Source organism: Anolis carolinensis, chromosome 1 (assembly GCF_035594765.1).
Source record: "Anolis carolinensis isolate JA03-04 chromosome 1, rAnoCar3.1.pri, whole genome shotgun sequence".
NCBI classification, from domain to species: domain Eukaryota; kingdom Metazoa; phylum Chordata; class Lepidosauria; order Squamata; family Dactyloidae; genus Anolis; species Anolis carolinensis.
The window spans coordinates 8,229,046-8,244,590 of NC_085841.1; the positions used below are offsets into that span (position 1 = coordinate 8,229,046).

Sequence of the window (15,545 nt, forward strand, 5' to 3'; positions counted from 1 at the left end):
GTAATTAAGAAATTTCATCATCATCATCATCACGTAATTACTTATTAATCGCCCTCCATCCACGATACTCTAGGCGATTTACAAGATAAAATTGTAAAGGATAAAAATACATACATACAAATATTGATAAAATTAACATAGATTAAAAGCTCTAGTAAAGAGCCAGGTCTTGAGTGCTAGGGTAAAAGACCCCAACTCACGCATAGCTCTCATATAGGGCGGCAAGGCATTCCATAAGGCAGGGGCAGAAATAGAAAAAGCTCTGCGTCTGGTCCTTTCCAAGTGCACTTCTCTAGGACCCGGTATGTAAAGTAAGTCTTGGGATGGTCGTTGAGACCTCCGATGATGGGAGAAGGAGAGACGGTCCCTAAGGTACGATGGGCCCTGGCCGTAAAGAGTTTTAAAGGTCAGAACTAGCATCTTATATAGACCATGGTAATTGGTTGGAAGCCAATGCAGATGCTGCAGCACTGGTGTTATGTGGCATTTCAAGGGTGTTCTTGTGAGTAGCCTGGCTGCCGCATTCTGAACAATACGGAGCTTTCGGGTCGTGGACATCGGAAGGCCAACATACAGGGCGTTGCAATAGTCCAGCCTAGACGTGACCATGGCATGGATGACTGTTGCCAGAGCCTCATCAGATAGATAGGGTGCCAGTTGCCTCGCTTGTCGTAGGTGGAAAAAGGCCTGTTTGCTGGCAGCAGCGACTTGAGCTTCCATTGTCAGCTGCGAATCTAAAACGACACCCAGGCTCTTAACGGTGGGCGAAGGAGATAGGGCAGCACCATCGAAGGTGGGTAGCAAATGGGTCAGACCAGTCGAGCGGCCATGCCAGAGAATCTCGGTCTTCGCCGGGTTCACCTTCAGTCTACTAGCACGTAGCCAGTTCGACAGAGCCTCCAGACATAAGGTGAAATTATCTGGTATTGACGTTGCTCCAGGCTCGAAGCGCAGAAGGAGTTGGGTGTCGTCTGCATATTGATAGCAGTCTAGGCCGAAACTCCGAGCCAAACTAGCAAGGGGTCTAACGTAGATGTTGAAGAGAAGAGGGGAGAGAATTGCACCTTGGGGTACCCCACATAGGAGGGGAAATCTGTCAGAGACTTGATCCATATACTCCACGCATTGGCTCTGGTTTCGCAGAAATGAGTTGAACCAATTGAGGGCCTGACCACGAACTCCGGACATGGCAAGATGGTGAATCATTAGATCGTAGTCAATTTGAGATATTTAAGACAATGATTTACAGAACTTCCTCACTGTGAGAGAGGGCTGTTCAGCAGTGGAACTCTCTGCCCCAGAGTGTGGTGGAGGCTCCTTCTTTGGAGGCTTTTATGCAGAGGTTAAATGGCCATCTGTCGGGGGTGCTTTGAATACAATTTTCTTGTTTCTTAGCAGGGGGTTGGACAGGATGACCCACCAGATCTCTTCCAACTCTATGATTCTATGATCATTTCATCTCTTATCCATCTCTTCACCAGGCTGAGACACGCCCAACTCTTTCAACTCTTTCCTTGTTGAACTTCTTTGAACCTATTCCAACTTGTCTATATCCTTAATAAAATGAAGTGTCCAGAACAGAATACAATACTCCAGATGAAGCTGGAAAAAATATAGTCATAGTATTATTTCCTTTGTCTTGGTAATTATAGTTCCCCCATATCCCCTCTTTATATTATCATAGTCTTGTCCCACTGTATTTTTTCCTTGTTCATCATACTGCTTTTTGTCCACTCTATAGCTAGTGAGAAAGTAATGTGAGGCTTTTACACACACATAGTGCTTAACAAGAAGGGCTGTATCTTTTAATTCCCTCCCGCCCAGTTGCTCTTAGTTTTGGATGTGGAATCATAAAAAAGATAGCTATTCCCATGACTTCTGAGTAAGAACAGGGCTTTTCTTACCTCATCTCTGAACTATTTTAGAATTGACATGGCACAAAAGTAAATAAGGAAAAGCCTCACAAATATTACAGCTGTTTCTTAAGACAAACTGTAACTATCTTGACAAGTACTGTTAGCATGTTGGACTGAAAGCAGTGCCATGGTGGTGCTTGGTAGTTCCTTTGGCCAAAGTTTTTGTTTGCTGTTTGCTTGCCTTCCTGCTCAGTTTCAGGATTCATCTTAATTGGGAGGATGTTTTAGGGCTGATACTTCAGTCCTATCTTACAGAATGATCCCTAGAACCTTTAACATCTTTTATTTCTAAAGGACTGTGTAGTTGGTGGTAGCAACAATACAGTGCACTAACTTATTGAACAGCTATATAGGTGTGTCTGGGGCCCCTGGTGGCACAGTGTGTTAAAGCACTGATCTGCTGAACTTGCAGACTGAAAGGTCCCAGGTTCAAATCCCAGGAGCAGAATGAGTGCCTGCTGTTAGCCCAGCTCCTGCCAACCTAGCAGTTTGAAAACATGCCAATGTGAGTAGATCAATAGGTACCACTCCGGCGGGAAGGTAACGGTGCTCCATGCAGTCATGCCGGCCACATGACCTTGGAGGTGTCTACGGACAATGCTGGCTCTTCGGCTTAGAAATGGAGATGAGCACCAACCCCCAGAGTCAGTCACGACTGGACTTAACATCAGGGGAAACCTTTAACTTTACCTTATATGAGTGTCTATTATTTTGAAAGAGCCAACACATCATCATTTCTTACTTCTGCCCAGATTTCTTTCTGAGATCTTGTGTTTCCTCATGTACTTTATCAATGTGGAGGGCTATTGTGAACATAAAGGAAACTCCTGGATGCTTCCTTGAAGGCAGACAATAAGATATATGGCAGAATGCCTGCAGCCACACCACATAGTAAATATACTTGGTACCATTTCAACTCCTATGGCTCCATCATACAAAAATCCTGGTATGTAGAATTTGGTGGGGTAGGTAGAGTGCTATGCTTGAAAGTTTTCATACAGTGTCAGGGACGTAGTCTATAGTTCTCTAACAAACAGCCCAAGTGGTCCCAAACTACTGTGAGTGTGCAGTTGAGTTACACACCTGGTATGGATACATTCCATATTGTTCATGTCCTGGATGCATAACAAAAGTGAAGAGAATCAGGGAAAACAAGCTGAAGTGAAAAAGATGATACCCAGCCACAAGAGACCTCTCCACACTGCAGAACTATAGCACTATGGTGGCCCTTTTACTGCAATGACTTCTGCCTGTGAAGCCTTGAGGTTTGTTTCATAAGACACATTGTTTGTAGTTTGTCATTTGGTGTTGCACTAGAACTTGTTGGTTGAAAATTCTAAATAGCCCTCAATGCACTACAAAACCCAAGAGACCATAGAATGCTACTATAGTAATAAAAATAGAACCATGGTGCTTTAAATGTGAAATGGCCCCAAATTTAAAGGAAGACTTATAGACATTTCTGTGGCCAGATTCTCCTTTATTTCTTTACTCCATGGCCTGTTTTTCTCCTTTCTCAGCACTCATATCCACTGTAAACAGAAAATCTGTTCTCGTGATATGAGCTCTCTGAAATATATTCAGTACATTCCAGCTGAACATTGAATTTGCAATTTGCTGCACTTTGGATCTAGCTTGGTTATCCCCACAGCTGTTTCCAACTTGTTTGTTCTAGAATCTGAGATCAGTTGAAGGCAGTGATAAATTACAATCCAAAATATGCATTGTGTAATTTTATGTAATTGTTTTAAGTTGATGTGTTTTAATTATGTGATTTTAAAGTATATGTTGCTTTGTTCTATTTATGTATTCATGGCATCGAATTGTGCCTTTGTTGTGAGCCACCCTAAGTCCCCTTTGAAGTGAGAAGAGCGGGATATAAATGCAGTAAATAAATGAATAATAGGGACAAAAATCATCATAAAATTCATCCTTTTATTACATTGTGGAAAAGCAACTGATTTGACAATAACTTTCTGTTTTTCTGAAAAGAATCTCAGGAGCAATTTTGGAGATCAAGCAGAAACATAAAGCAGGAACAGAGATTTGTATTAAAACAGGGATTGCCTTTTTCTTCTCCGGGAATGGAATATCCAGTGGTTTTAACGTGATATGCTGCAAAAGAAAACAAGAGTCAATTTTATTTATGTAGATTGTCTGAAATTCCCCAGTTGCCTAAAGTAAAAGGAGAACTTGACTTTATGCAAATCACTCACATGATTTTGAATGAATTCATTTATTAACAATGATTGTTATACCAATGTCTTGGAAAAGGAAGTCTTGGGTAATTGTCAACCCTATTCTTTGCAAAACCTAAATATTAGAGTAGGGCCCAAATCCTGTTTCATCTGTTTCTTTTGTGGTTTTGTACCATTTTGTCCATGCGGATTGCATGGAATGGTACAACCCCATGGGAACAAAAGAAACAGTGAAACAAAAGACAGAGAGGAACGGTAGCTGTTTGGTCAGCTGATTTTTGGCACTTGGCTGTAGGCCCAGGCTCACAGGGCCTTCAGCCAAGTGCCGGGCACTCGATGGTCATAGACCCTGCCTGCTGGGCCTGTTAGCATCAAGCACGCAATGTCTCATAGGCCTGGCACTCAGTGGCTCATAGGTCCTGGCTGCTGGGTCTACCATCGAGTTCTTGACCGTAGGCCCGACAGGCAGGGCCTGTGAGCATACAGCACTCAATGGCCTGGCTCACAGGACCTTGCACCTTGCTGCCCAAGGCCTGAAACTTTTTTCGGACCTTGGATGGAAAAGCCCATTTGTATAGGTGCCCATTTCCATTAGCAGCAGATGGAAATGGAAACAGGGCCATACAAATGGAACAAACAGAAACGGTAAGTAATTCCAGACAAATGCACAAGCCTACTAAATATCCTAATGGCACGGGATCCTGTTTTATTTTGGAAACTGAGCAGAGTCAGTCCTGGTTACTACTGGATGAGATATTGTTTTAAAAATACCAGATGCAAGGGTCATGGGCAAGCAGCACTAAACTGGTTCTGTTGCTGTTCATTCAAACAGCCATGCAGTCATTTAGGCAGTTAAGAAGCATGGATTGTAACTTTCATCCAGCTCCCAATCCAGCTTCAGAGATCAGAGATGCTGATCTGGACTATCCCACTATATCAACATTGCAGTTTCTGTTCTGTAAAGATGCACCTTAAATCTCAGCAGATTAAATCTCCTTAATATGATATCCTTTCAAGCATTTAAATATGGTTATCTTGTTCGCTCTTCACCTTCTTTTTTCAGACAAAATATACTCAGTTTCCTATGTAATTTTATTTCATTTTCCTTTCAAATCTCAGTGTGTTGTCTAAGCTTTTTATTATTGCTACAAGTGTGATTTCAAAAAAAGGATTGTGACAACATTGTATAATTCTTTCATTTATATAATGTTATTTTTAAAAAAGAAAATAAAGAAACTCACTATATACAGCAAACTTTCCAAGTACTACATTTCCCCTTTGGGGTCAAAGGATACTGGCAGCCCTTTGGAAATGTTAAAACACATTGGCCCCCTGCCTTCCTACATTCAGTTTCACTTGAAATTCTGGTATATCCTGCAAAAAAGAAAAAAGAAAAAAAAAGAAGTAAAGATGTGAGGAACAGTTGAATATGAAATTAGTCTGTGGGAGGAATGATTTAGTCTTACCTGACTTCTCTGAAAATAATACTTTGTATTTAAATCTGTGGATTGTAATTTACCACCAATATAGAAGCAGTGGTTGAGCATTGGACTAGAACCATAGAAGATAAAGGTTTTGTGAAATGGGGACTTGGTTACTGTAATCCAAGCACAATTCAAAGAACTGAAACAAAGGGGGACTATGGGGAAGAAAGAATATAAAACAATCTTGTTTCTAACAGAAGGCAGATTGCATAATGTTAAGAATTATGCTCAATAAATATCTGAATCCAAAATGACTTTAACAGATTAGAGATCAGGGACAAAACTAACAAAATCAATTTCAACATAGAGTTATATAAGGTACTTCACCATCCACCTCATCATATGGGAAAAATTGCCCGTCCTGCCCTGCTTTCACTCCTCTTCAGCCACTGAACCCACCAGCTCCCATCCCATCACATAGATCTACTTCTGGTGAGGCTCTGAGGCTTCTATGTTGTATAGGAATCAATGGGGGAAGCCGATAGGCAGATACTTCTCCCCCATGGGATGAAGTAAGAGGGAAGCAAGGCGATGTGGGGTGGGAGGGGATGGGTTCCCCTATCAGGCACTGCCAGATTTGCCACGATCCATGGCAAATCCACAGCTTAATGTAATGAGATCCTTAAATAGAAAAAAAATGAAATGCAGAGGTATAGGATGGTTTGAAAACAGAACATGTGAAAGGACTCTAGGAGTCTTAGTAGATCATATGCTCAAAATGAGTCAATAGTGTTATGTGGCACTAGGCTGCATCAATAGGAGTATAGGAATATAGTGTCAACATGGAAGGAATTCATAGTCCCATTTTATTCTGCTTTGATCAAAACCTCAACCCAAATATTGTGTCTGGTTCTGGGCAACACAATTCAAGATGGATATGGACAAGCTGGAAGGTGTCCAGAGAAGGATTACCAAAATGGTCAAATGTCTGGAAGTCAAGAATCCTTTTGAGAAACAGCCAAAGAAACTGGATATGTTCAGCCTAGAGAAGTGAAGCTTAAGAGGTGACATGATAGACAGATTTAAGTACAGTAGAGTCTCACTTATCCAACATAAATGGGTCGGCAGAACGTTGGATAAGCGAATATGTTGGATAATAAGGAGAGATTAAGGAGAAGCCTATTAGACATCAAATTAGGCTATGATTTTACAAATTAAGCACCAAAACATCATGTTATACAACAAATTTGACAGAAAAAGTAGTTCAATAGGCAGTAATGCTATGTAGTAATTACTATATTTACGAATTTAGCACCAAAATATCATGATGTATTGAAAACATTGACTACAAAAATGCGTTGGATAATCCAGAACGTTGGATAAGCGGATGTTGGATAAGTGAGACTCTACTGTATTTGAAAGGATCTAATATTGAGGAGGAGGTAAGCTTGTTATCAGTTATTCCAGAGACTAGGACAGAGCAATAGTTTCAAACTATAGAAAATAATTTCAATCTAAACATTAGGAAAAACTTCCTAACAATCAAAGCTGCTGATAGAGGAATGTGCTGTTCCATAGAAGTATGGTGGTGTCTACTTCTCTGGAAGTTTTAAAACAGAGACTAGAAGGCCACCTGTCAGGAATATTGGATTGTGTCTTCCCACATGGCAGAATGGGGTTGGACTGGATTGTCCTTCTGGTCTCTTCCAGTTCCATGATTTGATGATTCTAATATGCATTGTAAGCAGATTTTCATGCATTTAGACAGAGTAGGATGTATTTCCAGGATCCCTAGCCATTTTGGAAGTTTCATTTTAAAATACAAACTGGAATTTTATTTCAGATTCCCTCCTTGCAGTTCAGACTATGGCAGGAGTCATACCCCTGCCTAAAAGATTGCTTGTAGTTTGTATTTCTGGAACGTAACTTGTAACAACCCCTGGAAGGATTCTGCTTCTTATTGAGACACTCTTTACAACTTCCTTATTAACAGCAGCCAGATCTAAATTCTATTAGATGGATGTTAAAACAAGGGCAAGACTTGAAAAATTAGGAGATCTTTCCAGATGAATTTGTCCACACAATTTAAAAAGGTTGTTCTGCCTAGATCTGAAACCTGTCCCTGCACAAAGCTAATAAATACATACCTGGATTAGGAAAGAGCATCAAGAAGAGAACAAGGAAGAGAAAACTGTAAATCTTCATTGTGATGCAAAATGAACCGTGAACAGTTGATTCTAGATTTCTTATTTGTTTGGACAAAAGCACCCAACAATGAGAAGAGGTCACATTTCTGTGTCTTTTAAACTATCACAGAGATTACAACATATACTAATGTCAACATGTTGAACGTTTGAGGTTTTAGCCAGAAATTCTTTAGAAGGTTTTATGCAACTCATTGGTTTCAACCTGTCATAATACCTTTATGCTCATCTATAGTAATTGAATTGCCTTTGATGAACTTTCAAAGAAAAGGGAGAGAAAAAGTTAGTTGGGGAAAAACAGAAAGATAGGAAACCACCTAATGTTCTCTATAATCCTGAGACACTCATTTAATCCTAAATTGATCTTTAACAGAAAATCAGGGTTCAAGATGCTGGAGAACCTTTTAAGCTTTGTGGGTTCTTTCATAGGGCATGAGTCATGTGTTTTGTCCATGGCTCCATTTAGTTTGAGCCCACTGAAACCACAGTGCTTGATCTAACCAACGTTTACACTTATTTCACTCAGAATGCAGGTTTATGTTTGCCAACCAACCTCCAAAATAAAGAGACCACACAACAAATATAGGTTATACTATGGGCAACTTTTATTAATGTTATCAAATAAAACCTTGTAACTTGCAGATAATTCTAAAAGTTGGCATGAACATGGTGTGTATAAAACTGAGGCAGTGGTCCTTCCCGGCCTACTCTTCAGCTAATTTAGGTAAAAAACCTTGGTCCCCAGCTCAAATAACCCTGGGCAACCACTAAGGGAAATGTGAGGGAGAATTCTGCCCCAAGGATTTATGAACTGTAGACAAAACTACGGTTAGGTGGGACTGTAATTGGCTAAGCAAACGAACCCAAAGGGTGCTCACAAATGTGTCGTCTTCATCCTGGAAAGAAGTCATGAGTGGAGTGCCGCAGGGCTCCGTCCTGGGCCTGGTTCTGTTCAACATCTTTATTAACGACTTAGACGAAGGGTTAGAAGGCACGATCATCAAGTCTGCAGATGACACCAAACTGGGAGGGATAGCTAACACTCCAGAAGACAGGAGCAGAATTCAAAACAATCTTGACTGACTAGAGAGATGGGCCGAAACTAACAAAATGAAGTTCAACAGGGATAAATGCAAGATACTTCATTTCGGCAGAAAAAATGGAAATCAAAGAGACAGAATGGGGGACGCCTGGCTTGACAGCAGTACATGTGAAAAAGATCTTGGAGTCCTTGTGAACAACAAGTTAAACATGAGCCACCAATGTGATGCAGCAGCTAAAAAAGCCAACGGGATTCTGGCCTGCATAAATAGGAGTATAGCATCTAGATTCAGGGAAGCTCCCCCTCTATTCTGCTTTGGTCAGACCACACCTGGAATACTGCGTCCAATTCTGGGCACCACAGTTGAAGGGAGATGTTGACAAGCTGGAATATGTCCAGAGGAGGGCGACTAAAATGATCAAAGGTCTGGAGAACAAGCCCTATGAGGAGAGGCTTAAAGAACTGGGCATGTTTAGCCTGCAGAAGAGAAGGCTGAGAGGAGACATGATAGCCATGTAAAAATATGTGAGGGGAAGTCATAGGGAGGAGGGAGCAAGCTTGTTTTCTGCTGCCCCGCAGACTAGGACGCGGAACAATGGTTTCAAACTACAAGAAAGGAGATTCCACCTGAACATCAGGAAGAACTTCCTCACAGTGAGGGCTGTTTGGCAGTGGAACTCTCTTCCCCGGACTGTGGTGGAGGCTCCTTCCTTGGAGGCTTTTAAGCAGAGCCTGGATGGCCATCTGTCGGGGGTGCTTTGAATGCGATTTCCTGCTTCTTGGCAGAATGGGGTTGGACTGGATGGCCCATGAGGTCTCTTCCAACTCTACTATTCTATGATTCTATGATTCTATGATGGCCAGATTCTCCCCATTCCTAGGCCATTTCCATTTGCCTCACCTTGGTCATTGAACCACAGGTGAGGGTTTCCGTTCCTGGCCTACACACAAAGGGGGTGCTTTAGGTGTACACAAAATGTAAATCCCTTGCTATTTTTTGCATGTGTTCTATTAAAAACCACACCTTCCCAATTTGCCCCCTTTGAACAGTATAGGGTAGGCAAAAAAAACCCCTCTAGAATTTAGGGGAGGAAATTCCCCATAATAATCATGTTCCTTGACCTTTTTTGCACTGGGTACACTTCTTCTGGTCAACTTGACATTAGCTCAGGGCTCCTCCCATCCCAAACTGACTTCAAATGAATCTGCTGCACTTTACATGTTATCTTGAGTTTACAACTTAACGTGCACTTTAAATTATCTATTACTGTAACCTCTCTATGTTTTATTAAGTGTGTTTTTATTTCATAGGTTAATGTTTAGATTTTATAATTGGTGCATGTTTTTGTCTATTGATGTATTGTATACTATTATTGTTTTTATTTTATATTTCTGTGTGCCGCCCCAAGTCCCCTTCGGGTGAGATGGTGGTGGGATATAAATAAAGTCAATGTTTTCAATACATTGTGATGTTTTGGTGCTAATTTTGTAAATACAGTAATCACTACATAATGTTACCATGTATTGAACTGCTTTTCTGATGATTTGTTGTAAAACATGATGTTTTGGCGCTTAATTTGCAAAATCATAATGTAATTTCACATTTAATAGGTTTTTCCTCAATCCCTCCTTATTATCCAACATTTTCACTTATCCAATGTTCTGCCAGCCCATTTATATTGGCTAAGTGAGACTCTACTGTACTGTTAATGGGTAAAAGGGTGGGTCCATTCACCATTCAGAATGAACTACAGAGGTGACTGCTAACCCCTGCATCCCCGCTTCCCATGCAGCAAGAACGCAAGAGATACTTTGTTTTAGTTGAATGCAAACCAAAATGCCCAGCTCAATTCATTCAGCAAGGGGTTTAATGGGCTTGGCTTTGAAACATCAGCTCTGGTCCCTTTTTTGTTACTAAATTAGGGTTGCCATTCCTCCCACATCCCCAGAGCCCTCCCATCTTTTAGCTGGAAAAAACAACTGAGTAAAGTGCTTGCCAGTAAATTTAGTCACAGCAAAAAGATTTGGATTTTGTTTGATTCATTTTTTATCAATTTGAGAGACTTCTCCTTCCTTCATGGCAACATCCATCGATGGTGGCCATGCTGGCTGTGGGATTCTGGGAGACAGAGTATAAAAGGTCATTGTTCCAAGCTCTGCCCAGAAAACATCCATCCCTGATTCCCATTTTATGCACTTCTGGTGCTATCTGTCAACTCCTTTGCAAATGAAGTCCTGCTCACTATTGTTTGCTATCACTGTTACTACCATAACAGAAATGGAGAAAGGAAATGATTGTGTTGAGAACAGGTGAGCCTGGAATGTATTCATGTATTGCAACGCATGCTAAGTGGTGAAAAGTAGGCCTTTGATAACAGCGAAGTTTAAAATCTGCCAAAGAAGGGAGAAAAAGCTCAGAACTCAGCTTCTAATCTGGAACCAGAAACACAATGTGAACACATAAGGAAAAAACCAAGGCAGAAGAGGTTTCTCTGAATTGGATAAATACGCAATCGGTTCATGTTTTAGTGACATCTGTACATAGATTTAAAAGACAGACTGGATAGATAAAGCAAAGAAAAACTGAGGGAGGGAATGAGATAAACTCTTTGCCCAAGTAGCCAATTCTATAGTCCCATCGTCATAGTTTTTAACTGGAACAGTGCAAATGGCAAGTAGATGTTTCTAATCCACAGGCAGTGGCAGTTCTTCTGCTTGAGAGAAACTTTTATTTTGTTACTTATGGAATGAACATAGAAACTCCAACAACCACCAAATTACAGTTAAATAATGACACTGCAGGGTTATTGCAATTGTGGTTTAATATGAAGAAAGCACATGAAAGCTAGCTGGAAATAGAGACTGAATGGTGAAGAACTAAGCAGGAGGAATTTTTTTAGCATCTTCAATTTTTCAATTTTATTTTTATTTAGTGAAATAAACATACCATTATTCAAAGGCAAAGAAACAAATTACATAATATAAAAAGCTAACCTACAATAAAAAAAACTATTAAACCTAAGCAGAAGATACTTATGGAAGTAACAGATGCTATTAGACCAGGGCCCCTTCCACACAGATGAAAAAAATCCCACATTGTCTGCTTTGAACTGGAATATATGGCAGTGTGGACTCAAATAACCCAGTTGTGGGATTTTCTGCCTTGATATTCTGAGTTATATGGCTGTGTGGAAGGGCCATAGGCAATGCTCAGAGGGATTCGCCTTTGATATCTGTGGGTTCAAAGATGCCTGTTTAGAGATACACAATTCCTAAATAAATGAAATGGAATTCTTAATGGATCTATAGCTCAAGTATGTTGTTTTAAATTGGTAATACTCCTCTATGTGTTAACTTAAGACATTTATTAAAGAGATTTAAAGAGATAGAGGTTTGATCCTTATAATGATATCATAACTGATTTGCCAGTACCCTATAATGTGAGGACTACATGATGCTTTGCATGTAATGCAACATTATGCAATATAATGCCCAGAACTTAAAATCATAGAATCATAGAAAAATACAGTTGGAAGATACCACATGAACCATCTAGTCCAACTCCCTGACCTGTGATTGGTTTCCATCACAGACCATCTCTGATGCCAGCTTGACCGGGGCGGGTCGGTGTTGCTTGTGTTATTGGATCTCACAGCAGCATTTGACACAGTCGATCACAATCTTCTGACCCACCGCCTTGCCGTTGCTGGAGTTAGGGGGACAGCTTTAAATTGGCTGGCCTCCTTTCTTCACAACCGTGGACAGCGAGTGGAGAGGGGAGGCCTGGTCTCTGAGAGGTCCCCTCTACATTGTGGAGTTCCTCAGGGGGCCATTCTCTCCCCTCTGTTGTTTAATATCTATATGCAACCACTTGCTCAGCTGGTCTGAGATTTCGGGCTCGAGTGTTATCAATATGCTGACGACACTCAGCTTGTGTTAAAGATGGAAGGCCAACCGGAGTCTGTACCCGACAGTTTTCACCAGTGCCTCGAGGCCATTATTGGATGGTTGCGTTCCAGTAGGTTGAGGGTGAATCCAGCAAAGACGGAGATCCTATGGCTGGGCCGACCGGGCAGTGGGGATATCCAGTTGCCAACCCTGGATGGCGAAGTGCTACGCCTGTCTTCACTAGTAAAGAGTCTGGGAGTCCTCTTGGACCTTTCATTGACGATGGAGGCTCAGGTCTCCGCCGTTACCAAAACTGCCTTTTTTCATCTTCGGCAGGCTAGACGGCTAGCCCCCTATCTGTCTAGGGACAACCTGGCTACAGTGATCCAGGCTACAGTCATCTCGAGACTGGATTACTGTAATGCCCTTTAAATTGGCCTTCCTGTGTCGGTGATCCGGAAGCTCAAATTGGTGCAAAATGCAGCTGCCCGGCTCCTTGCGGGAGCCCCGATAAGATGCCACATAACACCAATCTTACGGCAGCTGCACTGGTTACCAATTGAGCACCGGATCACTTTCAAAGTGATGGTGCTTACCTTCAAGGCCTTACATGGTCTAGGGCCGATGTACCTGAGGGACCGCCTCACCCCCTACAAACCCCAGAGATCCCTCCGTTCTGAGGACCAAGACCTGTTGGAAGTCCCCAGTTTTAAGACCTTGCGTCTAACTGCAACTAGACGCAGAGCCTTTTCAGTAGTGGCACCATCTCTCTGGAACACCTTGCCACCTGAAGTTCGTGCCTTGCGGGACTTGTTGGCCTTCCGCAGGGCATGTAAGACACACCTGTTTCGGCAGCCTTTGAGTTCTGTTGCTGATGTTTTAAAAGGTGCTTTTAAGATGTTTTTAAGATTTTTTTTAAAAGATGTTTTTTAAAATGTTTTTTAAATTGTTGATTTTAGCTGGTTCTTGTAAGCCACTCCGAGCCCTAGGGGAGTGGCGGCATATAAGTTTGAAAAATAAATAAATAAATATAATAAATAAGAAAATATCTTGGATAATAAGGAGGGATTAAGGAAAAGCCTATTAAACATCAAATTAGGTTATGATTTTACAAATTAAGCACCAAAACATCATGTTATACAACAAATTTGACAGAAAACGTAATTCAATATGCAGCAATGTTATATTGTAATTACTGTATTTACGAATTTAGCACCAAAATATCATGATATATTGAAAACATTGACTACAAAAATGGCTTGGATAATCCAGAAACTTGGATAAGCGAGGCTTGGATAAGTGAGACTCTACTGTATTTCATTACAGTAATTGCGCATAATTAAATTACTATAATTGGGGAAACTTCAGGGACTCCTCTCTCTCTCATTTTGAAAGTTATTGGGGTGAAACTTGCTACATTGGCAGAATGCATTTACCACTGTTAGCACACCAAATTTCAGAACGTTTAGCTTATCCATGATTTTTTAGTGAATTTTCAAAGCTTTTATAAACAATGTTTTTTGAAGTTGATAGAAATAAAGGAATTCTACTTAACTATTTGGTAATGGCTGCAAGAATAGTCTATACAAAAACCTAGAAACTCAAAGAAATACCTTCAAAAATCTATGGCTACTAAAAATATTAGATAACATGAATATGGACAATCTAGCTCAACAACTGAAAAATAATCAGGGAGTCCCAAAACAATTTTCAGACTGGACAAAATTTAAAGATTACATGAAACAAGAAAAAATGAAAATGATAATCTAGATTATTAAAAAGATACATAGAAAATAGACTTATATGTAAAGACAGAAGGGAGGTATGAATTAAAGAAGAACAGAAGTCTAATGACCACCTGTAAATCTCGAAGAAAGAGAATGGAAGTCAACAGACCACCCTACTTGTATAAACCACCCCTCTTCTACCCTTGCACAACCCCAACCCTAAACAAAACCACTACCTTAACCTTCCCTTCCTATCCCCTTCGTTTTATTTCTCTTTTTACTGTTTTAATGGAAATTTTAAATAAAAATTCATTAAAAAATAAACATTTTTAATAATAAAGAAAATCTCTTCCTACTTTGAAAGTGTTATTTCCTGTTTAATTGTGTAGTCTTTACTTTGAAAGAAGTTGTTCTACTCCAGAAACTTTGTTTTTGTGGCGCAGACTTCATTAAATTGGTGGAGACTCAACCAAGCAGAATGTGCTATAGGATGATGTCCCTTGCACAAAGACAAAGTTTTTGCAGTGTAATGAACTTTCACCATGTTTTTATGGTAGAACCAATCAAATGTAGTATAGAGCAGAGCCTTTTGAACTCTTCAGCATAAAGCTCCTCCCCTTCCCAAACTTCATTTCCCAGAGTTCTGTGCTGTTCCTAAAATGCACTGCACTGCTCTCTCTTTTCACAGCTCCTGATGCCGAGATGTCATTAATTCTAGAGAGAGGAATGGAAAGGCAGTCAGGCAGTCTTTTTGGCTTAATGGTTGTGCTTCCTTGCACTGAATATGAAACTAACTTTGGGAGCCTTCCGAGATTTACAAAACTAAATTGAAAAAGTATGGGGTAGGTTTCAATTCTAAAGTATTTGGTGTGGGCCACGGAAACGCTTCGGATATGGCTTCCTACTTACAAAACTTTTGATTTTCTTACGAATTTTGACTCTTTAAATTTTTTTTGCACATACCTAAACAACTCTTACAGTCAGGACATTCTTTCTCATGTTTAGGTGGAAACTTCTTCCTTGTAATATGAAGCCATTACTACAAGTCCTAATTTTCAGGTCTGTTGTTATATTTATCCTTCTCACTCTCTTCTGCTTTCAGGCACTTATAATACATTACCTCCCTTTACTGTGCCTTCAGGTCAT

At 40.5% G+C, this 15,545-nt stretch overlaps 1 long non-coding RNA gene across 1 annotated transcript; it reads right to left on the reverse strand.

Annotated features, from left to right (window-relative positions):
* Nucleotides 1-3,831: 3,831 nt before the first annotated feature.
* LOC103280087 (uncharacterized) lies at nt 3,832-7,825 on the reverse strand. The gene is made up of 3 exons (XR_507157.3): nt 7,686-7,825; nt 5,356-5,488; nt 3,832-4,031 (listed from the first exon to the last, which is right to left on the reverse strand). It is a non-coding gene; the product is annotated as an uncharacterized LOC103280087 (long non-coding RNA).
* Between the last annotated feature and the right edge of the window lie 7,720 nt (nt 7,826-15,545).